We start from the raw sequence: 13,544 nt of genomic DNA, 5'->3' as shown, positions 1-13,544 counted from the left end.
AACAAAACAAAAGGAAAGATGGGTTCTCCCAGCTCTGCTGTGCTCTGGCCAGCAGCCTCTGTCTTCCTGTCTGCCTTTGCTTGGTCTGTTGATGAGCCCTTTACAAAAAACAAAAATATATATATATGTACATAAATATCAGAATTATAACAGGCAAATAAAAACCTGGAAACAAAGAGGAACCGTTGTCATTTTACCGAGCACGACTTCCCTGCCAGCTCCCTCATTGCTTGTGGTAGGCCAACCTCTCCCTCTCCTTCCAGGGTCTGCTGCTGGCTCCTCTTGTACCTGCTGGCCTCCAAGGCAGCTCTGGGCTATCCCCACCATTGGATTCCTCGTCCCACAGTGAGGCAGATGCTGGGGCAGAGTATGGCCTGGGCCCAGGAGCATCTTTGTCTAAAGTGACATAACCAACCTTTTTTTTTTTTTTTAAAGATTTTATTTATTTATTTATCTTGAGAGGGGAAGGAGAGAGGGAGAGAAACATCAATGTATGGTTGCCTTTTGTGCGTCCCCTGCTGGGAGTTAGCCTGCAAGGAACCGGCCTGCAACCCAGGCATGTGCCCTGACCGGGAATTGAATCACAATGGCCTGGTTCGCAGGCCCACGCTCAATCCACTGAGCTACGCCAGCCAGGGCTTAAAGTGACATAACCAACCTTTGAGTGCCCATCTGGCTCCTGGCTTCAGCGTCCAGATGGAGTAGGCCTCCCTCGGTGCCCAGCCCTTGAAACCAGTATGCACTTTGAATGGCCAACACATAAACCTCAAGTGGACTCCTGGGCACTCGGCCTGCCTTGGAAACTCCTGAGTCAGTATGTTCCTTGGCTGTCCCAGATGAGGGACATGGAGCTTTTCCTTACCCCTGGCCTTTGCAGGCCTTCGTCTCATTATTAACTGAGTGAGTAGAAAGAATCAGAAGAGAATTTCTTTCCCCACTGTCAAATCTGTCCCCGAAGCTTTGCCCCAAAACCTCTGCCCTCCCCTGGCCTGGCCCCTGTGGGTGAGCTGCAGTCCATTGAGGTCAGCCCCTCTACCTGGGCACCAGGTCCCACTCCTGTGACCCACTGGAGGACTGTTCTGCTGTGATTTCCTTCTCTCTCTGTACCTCTCATTCTCCGTTCCTTTTGGTCAAGTCCCATGGGCAGAAAAACGTGCTGTAATAGCTTCCGTCGCGCAAAACACCCTTAACTGCGTACCCTTCCAGATTTAACCCCATCTCTCTGCTCCTACTTACAGCAACCCCCTCCAGACTTGTCTGCATTCATCTTCCCTGCTTAATATCCACCGGCAGCAGTGTCTACTTGTCCCCAATATAGGTCTTCTTGTTCTTATGGAACAATAGCTAAAGATATATTCCCCATCCTCCTTTGCACCTAGGTGGGGCCAGTGGAATGTGAATGGAGGAGTAACCTCTGGGCTGTGCCCTTAAAGAATGCCTTTCCTTGTCCTGTTCCATCTCCTTACCAGCAAACACGTGAATTCCATGGTGGGCTGGGAGGAGCCATCCCGGACCACTGAATGGAAATTAGCTATTGAGGATGGCAGAGAAGCAGCATCAAAGGAGCCTGGGATCCTGATGACGTGGTGCTGCCATGTCTGCCCTCGGCTGCCTGGGACATGTATAAAGGACCCATGGACATGCACAACAGGGTGGGGACTGACTGGGAGAGGAGGTGTGGCGAGCTGTTCAGGGGGGAGCAACATAGGAAAAATTGGGACAACGAATGTAAAAACAATACAAAAAATTAATAGACTTCTGGCCAAGACGGAGGTGTAGGTGGAAATACTGTGCCTCCTTGCACAACCAAAATTAAGGACAATAAAGATTTAGAAACAAAAACACAACCAGAACAGATAGAAAATTGAGCTGTACAGAAGTCCAACAACTATTCAACCAAACCTTCAAGAGGAGTAGAGTTGGCGGCCTGCGGAGAGAGGTCAAGGCAGGAAAAGGCAGTGGCTGCCAGACCTGGGAGTGTGGGCAGGCCCTGGGTGCCGGGAGGAAACCAGCAGACCCAGTGAGGCGCACAAGGTGGTTGGCTGACCACAGTCACACAAACCAGGCAAAAACAGACCATGAAACCCAGAGCCCCAGTGACAGGAAATAAAGCCTAATAGCACCGATTGAAAAGGTGCTGGGAGAGACTCCCAGCCTCACAGGAGACTTTGTTGGAGAGACTCACAGGGTCTTAGAATGTACACAAGCCCACACACCCAGGAATCAGCACCAGAAGGGCCCAATTTGCTTGGGGGAAGCAGCAGAAGGGGCTGAAATCCGAGGGAGAGGGGAGCAAGCACCACTATTCCCTCTCTGACCTCGCCCCCACATACAGCATCACAACCCAGCAACAGGGTTGCCCCACCCTGGTGAACACCTAAGGCTCCGCCCCTCATATGTAACTGGTGTGACCTGAAAAAAAATTATGTCTCAAATGGAAGGACAAATCAAACCCCCAGAGCCAATACTTTTAAGCAAACAAGAGATAGCCAACCTATCAGATGCACAGTTCAAAGCACTGGTGATCAGTATGCTCACACAATTGGTTGAATTTGGTTGCAAATTAGATGAAAAAGTGAAGGCTATACTAAGTGAAATGAAGGAAAATGCATAAGGAACCAATAGTGATGGGAAGAAAACTGGGACTCAAAGCAATGGAGTGGACCAGAGGGAAGAAAGAAACAACCAAATAGAAAAGAATGAAGAAACAAGAATTCAAAAAAATGAGGAGAGGCTTAGGAATCTCCAGGACATCTTTAAGCATTCCAATATCTGAATTATAGGGGTACCAGAAGGGGAAGAGGAAGACCGACAAGTGGAAAACTTATTTGAACAAATAATAAAGGAGAACTTCCCCAGTCTGGCAAAGGAAATAGACTTCCAGGAAGTCCAGGAAGCTCAGAGTCCCAAAGAAGTTGGACCCAAGGAGGAACACACCAAGGCACATCATAATTACATTAGCCAAGATTCAAATGAAGGAGAGAATCCTAGAAGCAGCAAGAGATAAGAGGACAGTCACCTACAAAGGAGTTCCCATTAGACTGTCAGCTGATTTCTCAAAAGAGACCTTGCAGGCAAGAAGGGGCTGGAAAGAAGTATTCCAAGTCATGAAAGGCAAGGACCTACATCCAAGATTGCTTTATCCAGCAAAACTTTCATTTAGAATGGAAGGGCAGATAAAATGCTTCTCAGATAAGGTCAAGTTCAAGGAGTTCATCATCACAAAGCCCTTATTATATGAAATGTTAAAGGAACTTATCTAAGAAAAAGAAGGTAAAAAATATAAACAGTGAAAGGACAGCAAACTCACAGTTATTATCAACCACACCTAAAACAAAAGCAAACTAAGAAGACAGCCAGATCAGGAGCGGAGCCACAGAAACGGAGCTCACACGGAGGGTTAGCAACAGGGGAGTGGGAGGAGGAGAAGTGGGGAGAAGGTACAGAGAATAAGTAGCATAGACAGTGGGTAGAAAATAGACAGGGGGAGGGCAAGAGTAGTATGGGAAATGCAGAAGCTAAAGAACTTGAGACACATGGACATGAACTAAAGGGGGAAAATGTTGGGGGAGGGGGTGTGCAGGGGGGAGGGGAATGAAGGGGGAAATGGGACAATTGTAATGGCATAATCAATAAAATACATTATTAAAAATTAATAGACTTTGTTTTTTAGGGCAATTTCAGATTTACAGAAAAACGGGCCAGAGAGTAGAAAGTTCCCATATAGAATCCTTCATTCCCCACCCTTAGCAGTCTCCGCTATTATTAATATCTTGCATTGGTGTGGGACATCTGTTCTAACCGATGAGCTGATATGTTATCATTAACTACAGCTTACATTAGGGTTCGTTCTCGGGGTTGTGTGTTCTATGGATTTGGACAAATGTATAATGACATGGATCCACCTTTACAACATCATGCAGAGTAATTTCACTGCCCTAAAACTCCCCGAAAATGTCTTTATTGAGAGTTAGCATACATGAAATAAAGTGCACAACTGAGTTTTTTTTTACCCGCGAATCCACCAGCCAGATCAAAGCTGTAGAACATTCGAATCACTGTACAAAACCCTTTCATGCCTCCACCCAACGAATACCGGTATTGTGATGTCATCCCTGTGGCTGTCTGTGCCAATTTTTCCCTCTGTTTATTGCTATGTATCCATTATATGGCACACCATGACTTATTCATTTCTCCAGTGGTAGACACTTGGGTCATTTCCAGTTCTGGCTATTATGGGTAAAGTAGATATATACAGTTCTTTCTCGGGGGTAGGCGAAAGGGTACACACCCCAGGAGAAGAGAGCTGTTGGGCCAGAGAGTGAGTATGGCAATTATTAAGTCATACTGTCTCTTGAGTCCTAACTCACTGTGCTGCCCTCTGCTTCATAGTTCGGGGGTGGGGGTCTCTGCAAAGCACGTTCATACTCTGCCAGCTGGTTCCAACTTAGGTTCTGCTCACAGAGGCTGTTAGAAGGAGACTGCAAGGCTGAAGGAGGAAGGCGGGACGGGCTCCTTTCTGTCAGCATCACCGTGACAAGGCTTCTTCGCCCTCGCAGCAAGCTTCTCCCTTCCGTGACACTTAACTTGAATCCAATTTTCAGATTTCCCAACACTTACACAAGCAGGTTTGTTGCATCCTATGTCTGAGACACCAGCATCAGAGAGCCAGGGCCCCTCCTCCTCTTCCCAGCCCCGCGGGACCCTCTTCTGAGCTTAGAGACCCCCAGCACTAGCTAGGCTCTGTCCGCCTCTGACTGAGCTTCCCTTGCGAGGTTGCTGAGCTTGAGGAATTGTAGCCCCTTTCCTTTGTTGCAGCCTTCGGCTGGGGCTGCTGTAACAAAAGATCACAAACCTAGTGGTTTACGCCACAGAAATGTATCATTTCCCAGTTCTGGAGACCACATGTCCAGGGTCAAATCAACAGAGTTGCGATCTCTTTGAAGGTGCCAGGGAAGGATAGGGTCTGTCATCATTTCTGCTTCCTCATAAGATCCATTCCAGACCGACGGAGAAGCTCAGAACAGGAGTGGTGTCAGGAATTATATTCTGAAAGAGGAGCTCTGGGGATTGCTTTGTGCACTTGCAGCTTCAGGCCTAGAAGCACCATTAAGTTTCAGGGTCCCACTCCTCCCCATCCGCTGCCCTGCCTTTCACGTGAGAAATGTGAGGAGGCTGGGGGTTCACCTAACGTGGGGTTCTGAACTCACACAATTAGATGTTGTGCTTGATTTGCAGCACCGTCAGCCCTATGGCTAATAAAAGAGAATGTTTAGGGCCCTGGCCGGCGTAGCTCAGTGGATTGAGCACGGGCCTGCGAACCAGACGATCGCAGTTCGATTCCCAGTCAGGGCACATGCCTGGGTTGCAGGCCGGTTCCTTGCAGGCTAACTACCAGCATGGGACGCACAAAAGGCAACCATACATTGATATTTCTCTCCCTTTCTCCTTCCCCTCTAAAGATATATAAATAAATAAAATCTTTTAAAAAAAAGAGAGAGAATGTTTAGGGCTCTATGGAAGCTCTCTGCTGCCTTGCAAGGGAACACCTGTTCTCATCAAGACCGGCCACAACCATCCTTGTCGCCATTAGACCCATAAGAATGTCTGGTCTCAACACGGTCTAGGGGTACAGCACGTGCTAAGACCCAGGAGGAAGTACCTTATACACCAAAAGAATAGCAAGACTATTTTGCTAGTAAATACTGGCAGAAACCTGGGGGAATATGCATGGGAGTGGATTCTAAGACTGTTATACCAAGGAGGATAGAATGTAACATTGCGTTGGGCACAGTTTATTAAGCTGGGTCCATTTACCACAAATTGTACATTTAATGTTAGCCTATGCAGCTGGAAGGGATTTTTAGAGCTTACTTGGTTGCTTGACTTAAACTTGAACTTACCTGTAGCCTAAATTCAATAGTAACAAGATGCCAGAACAACCCTGGCTTTGGGAAAGAGCCCAAAGGTGTAATTCCCAGGGGAACTGCAGCACTCAGTGTCTTGAACTTGAAAGTTGCAGTGTCTTGCCTGAAGACCATGTCATCTCTCTTTCTCTCTGACTTCATACAGTACTTAGAAACTTTGACTATCTTACCATCCTCAAAACATCCACTGGTCCACTACACTGATGTCATCCCAAGTGAATCTGATAAGCAAGAAGCAGAAAGTACTATAAGTACCTTACTAAGACATATGAAAATCAGGTTTGCCCTGGCTGGTGTAGCTCAGTGGATTGAGCATGGCTCTGCAAACCAAAGGGTCATTGGTTCAATTCCCAGTCCGGGCACATGTCTGGGTTATGGACCAGGTCCCCAGTGGGGGGCCGTGAGGGGCAACCACACATTGATGTTTCATTCCCTCTCTTTCTCCTGCCCTTCCCCTCTAAAAATAAATTTTTTAAATCTTTTAAAAAAATCAGAAGGTATGAGATATATCCCATGAAAATTTAGAAAAGTAAAACCTCATTGAAGTTTCTATAAATTCAATCAGGGGTGTCCAACATCCATGGCCCATGGGACACATGTGTTCCAGGATGGCTATGAATGTAGTCCAACACAAAATTGTAAATTTACTTAAAACCTTTTTTTGTTGCTTATCAGTTTTCATTAGTGTTTACGTATTTAATGTGAGGCCCGAGACAACTTTTCTTCTTTGAGAGTGGCCCAGAGATGCCAAAAGGTTGAACATCCCATGGAAAGATAACCTCTTCAGGGTAAAAGGCATGATACTACATCTTGAACAGGCTACCCCTAAAAATAATGTTTGGTGGACTCTTTGGGATTATGAAATTTATATCACATATGGCTGGGCTACATTGACTTATTTCTTGCGTAACTCATAAGGCTGCCGATTTTGTGTAGGGATCGGATCAGAACAAGTGATAACTGTACAACGAGCCCAGCTGCAGTACAAGCTGGGCCCTTTGACCCAGCAGAGGTAGTAACATTAAGGTGTCTGTGGAAAGTAGTGATGTTATGCGGAGTCTCTGGCAAGTACCAATAGGAGAATCACTGTGAAGACCTCTAGGTTTTTTTTTAATTTATTTATTTTAAAGATTTTATTTATTTATCTTTAGAGGGGAAGGGAAGGAGAGAGGGAGAGAAACATCAATGTATGGTTGCCTTTCGTGCATCCCCTGCTGGGAGTTGGCCTGCAGGGAACTGGCCTACAACCCAGGCATGTGCCCTGACTGAGAATCGAACCACGATCGTCTGAGTCGCAGGCCCACACTTAATCCACTGAGCTACACCAGCCAGGGCTAGACCTCTAGGGTTTTGTAGAAAATCCATGCCTTCTTCTAATAACCATTCTCCTTTGGCTTGCTATCTGGCCCTCATAGAGACTGAATTCTTAGGGCCACTGGTGACCATGTGACCCCAGTTACTATAAGGAACTGGGTGTTTGTCCGACTCATCAGGCTATACATTAGGCCTGAGCTGCAGCGCATCACCATGAGTGGAAATGGGATTTCAGAGTTCAAAGTTCAGATGGTTTCAGAAAGCACCAAAAGTGGCATGAGCAAGTGCTCCTGATTCCTTTGACACCATGTCCTACAGCCTGGCCTCCTCTCTCTCAACCGTGTCCATCCGTGCTTCCTGGAATGTTTGTATGAGCAGTTGACTGAAGAGGAAGGAGCTCAAGCCTCGTTGATAAATAGTTCTACACAAGCTGTCAGTAGATGGCTGCGGCATTACAGCACCACTGACAGGTGACCCCAAGGACGGTGGCAGGGGAAAATTCTCCAAATGGGCAGAACTTTGAGCAGTACAGCTGATTGTTTCTTTCTTCTTTCTTTCTTTCTTTCTTTCTTTCTTTCTTTCTTTCTTTCTTTCTTTCTTTCTTTCTTTTCTTTCTTTCTTTTTAAAAAAAATTTATTTATTTATCTTTAGAGGGGAAGGACAGAGGGAGAGAAACATCAATGTATGGTTGCCTTTCGTGCGTCCCCTGCCGGGAGTTGGCCTGCAGGGAATCGGCCTGCAACCCAGGCATGTGCCCTGACTAGGAATCGAGTCTTTCTTTCTTTCTTTCTTTCTTTCTTTCTTTCTTTCTTTCTTTCTTTCTTTCTTTCTTTCTTTCTTCTTTCTTCTTTCTTTCTTTCTCTCTCCTTTCTTTCTTTCTTTCTTTCTTTTTTTAATTTATTTTACGTATTGATTTTAGAGAGAGAAGAAGGAGGAGAGAGATGGAGAGAGAGAGAGAGAGAGAAACATCAATTTGTTGTTCCACTCATTTACGCATTAATTGGCTGAGTTTTGTATGTGCCCTGATGGGGGATCAAACCCACAACCTTGGCATATGAGGATGATACTGTAAACAACTGAGCTACCTGGCCAGGCCAGAATGTCCATTCTTTCAAAAATGTTTTCCAGCTTCGAGATCTAATTGACATATACCGTTGTGTAAGTTTGAGGTGTACAAGGTGGTCATTTAATACATGTATATGCTGTGAAATGTGTACCACGGTAAGGTTACATACCACATCCTTCACCTCTCAGTATCACCAGTTTGTTGATGTAGGTGATGAGAACATTTAAAATCTACTCTCCTCGAAACCCAAAAATATACAACACAGTATTGTTAACTGTGGTCACCATATTGTACGTTACATCCCCAGAAGTGATTCATCTTATACCTGCAAGTTTGTGTGCCCTTTGACCAACATCACCCATGTCCCCCACCCCACAGTCTTGGCATTCACCGTTCCACTCTCTGCTCCTATGAATTCAGTGTTTTCCAGATCCACATATAAGTGAGATCATATAGCATTTGTCTTTCTCTGACTGACTTATTACTCTTAGCAGCACAGAGCCCTCGAGGTACATCCATCCATATTGTCCATCCAAGGTACATCCATCCAAATGACAGATTTCCTTCTTTTTGTGGTTGAATAACATTCTATTGTGCACACACACTGCATTTTATTTATCCATTCATCCAATCGCAGGCACTTAGGTTTCCTTGTCTTGGCTACTGTAAAAAATACTGGAATACAGTATTTTTACAGATATTTGTACAGGGAGCAGAGATATCTTTTAAATACCCTGTTTTCAAAAAGAAGAAAACAAACAAACAAAAAAGAAACAAAAAATAAATAAATAGCCCTGGCTGGTGTAGCTCAGTGGATTGAGCACGGGCCTATGAACCACACGATCACGGTTCGATTCCCAGTCAGGGCACATGCCTGGGTTGCAGGCCAGTTCCCAGCAGGGGACTCATGAGAGGCAACCATACATTGATACTTCTCTCCTTCTCTCTTTCCCTTCCCCTCTAAAGATAAATAAATAAATTCTTAAAATAAATAAATAAATAAACAACCCTGGCTGGTGTGGCTTAGTGGACTGAGTGTCGGCCTGCAAAGCAAAAAGTTCTCTGGTTTGATTCCCAGTCAGGGCACTTGCCTGGGTTACGGGCCAGGTCCCCAGCTAGGGGCGCATGAGAGGCAACCGATTGTTCCTGTTGCACATTGATGTTCCTCTCCTGTTCTTTCTCTCTCCCTTCTCCTCCCTCTGAAAAGAAATAAAATCTTTAATAAATAAACACATATCCTGCTTTCATTTCCTTTTGATATATTCTCAGAAGTAGGATTGCTAGATCATATGGTCATTCTGTTTCTCATTTTCTGAGGGTCTTCCAGATTGTTTTCCATAGAGGCTGCACCAATTTACATTTCTACCAATAGTAAACAAGAGTGCCCTTCTCCATATCATCACCAACACCTACCTCTTGTCTTTTTTATGGTAGTCGTTCTAATGGGTAGAGGCTGATCTCTCATGGTGGTTTTGATTTCCATTCCCTTCGTGGTTAGTGATGTTGAGCACCTTTTCATGTGCCTGTTGGCCATTCACATACCTTCTTTGGGAAAATGTCTGTTTAGGTCCTTTACACATTTTAAATTGGATTATTATTATTTTTTTTTGCTACCGAGTGGTAGGAGTTCCTTATATACTTTGGACATTAATCTCTTATCCAGTATCTGGTTTGTAAATATTTTCTCCCATTTTGTAGGTTGCCTTTTCATCGTATTGATGCTTACCTTAGCTCTGTAAAAACTATTTAAAGTGATACAGCTCACTATTGTAGTGTTATTTACCATAGCCAACATATGGAATCAGCCCAAGTGTCCATCAGTAGATGAGTAGATAAAACAGCTATGGGACATTTACATAGTGGAATACTACTTGGCTATAAAAAAGAAGAAATTTTACCCTTTGCTAAAGCATGGATGGACCTGGAGAAGATTATGCTAAGTAAAATAAGCCAGTCAGAGAAAAACAAATATCATATGATTTCTCTCATATGTGGAATCTAATGAACTAACAAGCAAAACAGAGACAGACATAGAGAGCAAGCTGAGAGCTCTGGGGGACAGGGGGTTGGTTAGGGGGTGGAGGGATCAAACAAAAAGGAAAAAGGCCCTGGCTGGTGTGGCTCGGTGGATTGAGTGCCAGCCTACAAACCAAAGGATTTCCAGTTGGATTCCCAGTCAGGGCACATGCCTGGGTTGCAGGCCAGTCCCCAGCGGGGGACTCACGAGAGGCAACCATACATTGATATTTCTCTCCTTCCCTTCCCCTCTAAAGATAAATAAATAAAATATTTTAATAAAAAAAATAAATAAAAATAAACAAGTAAAATCTTTTTAAAACATTTAAAAAAACAAAAAGGGAAAAAGACTCATGGAAACAGACAACAGTATAGTGATCATGGGGGGCAGAGGGATATAAAGGGGATAAATCGCAAAGGAAAAAATACAATCAATCAATCAATCGATCAATCGACACTGTGATATAGTTCATTGCCCATTCTGATGGGCCTGAGAAATGGCCAGAAGTATGGATCTACATTGATTCATAAGAAACTGCTCAATAGTCAGGACTTAGAAAGAACAGCATCGGAAGTTTGTTTATAGAGGTTTGGGGAAGAGCAATGTGGGTGAACTTAACAGAAGGCTGTCCGCTGCAGAGGAGACTGTCAGCATCCAGGCAGACAAAATGATGTGCTCTGTGGATGCCAGCCAACCTCTTGCCAGACCATTCCAGTGCTTGCTCAATGCACCCATGAACAGAGTGGTCATGGTGGCAACAGTGCATTACGCATGGGCTCAGGAACATAGACTTTCTCTCACCAAGGCCAGCCTGGCCCTGGCTTCTTCTAAGGGCCAAATCCACAACAATAGAGAATCATACAACCGAAGACATGGCACCTTGAAGGTGTGTGGCTCAGTTGGTTGGGCATAATCCTGCAGGGCAAAGGGTCACAGGTTCAGTTCCCAGTCAGGGCGTGCGAGAGGGGCAACCAATTGGTGTTTCTCTCTCACATTGATGTTTCTCTTCCTTTTCCCCTCCCTTCTTCTTTCTCTAAAAATTAATTAATCATGCCCTAGCTGGTGTGGCTCAGTGGATTGAGATCTGCCCTGTGAACTAAAAGGTCACCAGTTCAATTCCTGGTCAGAGCACATATGTGGGTTATGGGCCAGTTTCCTGGTTGGAGTGTGCAAGAGACAACCAATCGATGTTTCCCTCACACATTAATGTTTGTCTACCTCTCTTCCCCTCTCTCTGAAAATAAAGAAATAAAATCTTTTTTAAAAATAAAATAAAAATTAGCCCTGGCTGGTGTAGCTCAGTGGATTGAGCGTGGGCCTGCGAACCACACGATCGCGGTTCGATTCCCAGTTAGGGCACATGCCTGGGTTGCGGGCCAGTTCCCAGCAGGGGACTCACGAGAGGCAACCATACGTTGATATTTCTCTCCTTCTCTCCTTCCCTTCCTCTCTAAAGATAAATAAATAAAATCTTAAAAAAAATAAAATAAAATAAAAATTAAGTAATTAATTTTTAAAAGAATGTTGTGCTACTGAGGATTGAGATCATTCAGGAATAAAAGTTTGAGAAACTCCACCAGATATAGTACCTTAACCAGCCAGGATGCAAGCTGAGAGCAAGAGAAATACGGGGAAAGATAGTAGAAGGAAATTATAAAAATCCATTTTGGGCTCCTGAACAGTTATAGAAATAAGAGTTACAGACATGTATAATTTCTTCCTTAATTGTATTATTTAATTATATATAAAAAGAGTTTCTGCCAGTGGACCCCACTGAGTAAGCATCGTTGGAGTCCCCTCTCCTACAGTCATTGTGTCTAAGTCAAAGTCTCCCAAAGAGCCAGAACAGCTACAGCAGCTCTTCATCGGAGGTTTGAGCTTTGAAACAACAGATGAGAGTCTGAGGAGCCATTTTGAACACTGGGGAACGCTCACCGAATGTGTGGTGATGAGAGATCCAAACACCAAGTGCTCCAGCAGCTTTGGGTTTGCCGCGTATGCTACTGTGGATGCAGCCACGAATGCCTTGAATGCAAGGCCACACAAGGTGGATGGGAGAGTTGTGGAACCAAAGACAGCTGTCTCAAGAGAACATTCTCAAAGACCGAGTGCCCACTTAACAGTGAAAAAGATTTTTGTTGGTGGTATTAAAGACACCGAAGAACATCACCTTAAGAGGTTATTTTGAGGCCCTGGCTGGTGTAGCTCAGTGGATTGAGCGTGGGCCTGCAAATCAGAGGATCGCGGTTCGATTCCCAGTCAGGGCACATGCCTGGGTTGTAGTCCAGTTCCCTGCAGGCCAACTCCCAGCAGGGGACGCACAAAAGGCAACCATACATTGATGTTTCTCTCCCTCCCTCCTTCCCCTCTCAAGATAAATAAATAAAAAAATTTAAAAAAAGAGGTTATTTTGAACAGTATGGGAAAGTTGAAGTGATTGAAATCACAACTCACCGAGGCAGTGGTAAAAAGAAAGGCTTCCCTTTCGTTACCTTTGATGATCATGACTCTGTAGACAACACTGTCATTCAGAAATAACATGCTATAAGTGGCCACAACTGTGAAGAAAGGAAAGCCCTATCTAAGCAAAAGCTGGCTAGTGCTTCATCCAGCCAAAGAGGTCCAAGTGGTTCTGGAAACTTCAGAGGTAGTCATGGAGGTGGTTTGGTGGGAATGACAACTTTGGTCATGGAGGAAACTTCAGTGGTCAAGGTGCTTTGGTGGCAGCCATGTTGGTAGCGGATATGGTGGTGGTGGTGGTGGCTAAAATGGATTTGGTAACGATGGAAGCAATTTCAGAGGTGGCAGAAGCTACAATGATTTTGGCAATTACAACAATCAGTATTCAAATTTTGGACCCACAAAAGGAAGAAACTTTGGAGGCAGATGCTCCAGCCCCTGTGGTGGTGGAGGCCAAAGCTTTGCCAAGTCACCATGAAACCAAGTCAACCAAAGTGGCTATGGTGGTTCCAGCAGCAGCAGTAGCTATGGCAGTGGCAGAAGGATTTAATTAGCGAAATCCTTTGTTTCCTTTGCCGGGAAACAAAGCTTAGCATGAGAGGAGAGCCAGAGAAGTAACAAGGAAGCTACAGGTTGCAACAGATTTGTGAACTGATCCAAGCACAGTGGTGTCAGGGTGTAGCTGCTACAAAGCAGACACACTTTAGACAACACTCATGTGAACAGGCAAAAATTCAAGGATTGTATTTGTAACTAATTG

At 44.7% G+C, this 13,544-nt stretch overlaps 1 pseudogene; it reads left to right on the top strand.

The window, feature by feature from the left end:
- The first annotated feature begins 10,820 nt into the window (after window positions 1-10,820).
- LOC118994283 (heterogeneous nuclear ribonucleoprotein A1-like) lies at window positions 10,821-13,262 on the top strand (annotated as a pseudogene).
- The last annotated feature ends 282 nt before the right edge of the window (window positions 13,263-13,544 follow it).

The sequence above is a fragment of the Sturnira hondurensis genome, unplaced genomic scaffold (assembly GCF_014824575.4).
Source record: "Sturnira hondurensis isolate 20B ecotype Veracruz unplaced genomic scaffold, ASM1482457v3 Scaffold0009229, whole genome shotgun sequence".
Classification (NCBI taxonomy): domain Eukaryota; kingdom Metazoa; phylum Chordata; class Mammalia; order Chiroptera; family Phyllostomidae; genus Sturnira; species Sturnira hondurensis.
Note: the sequence above shows the minus strand (reverse complement) of the source record. Positions and strands in the feature narration are given on the sequence as shown.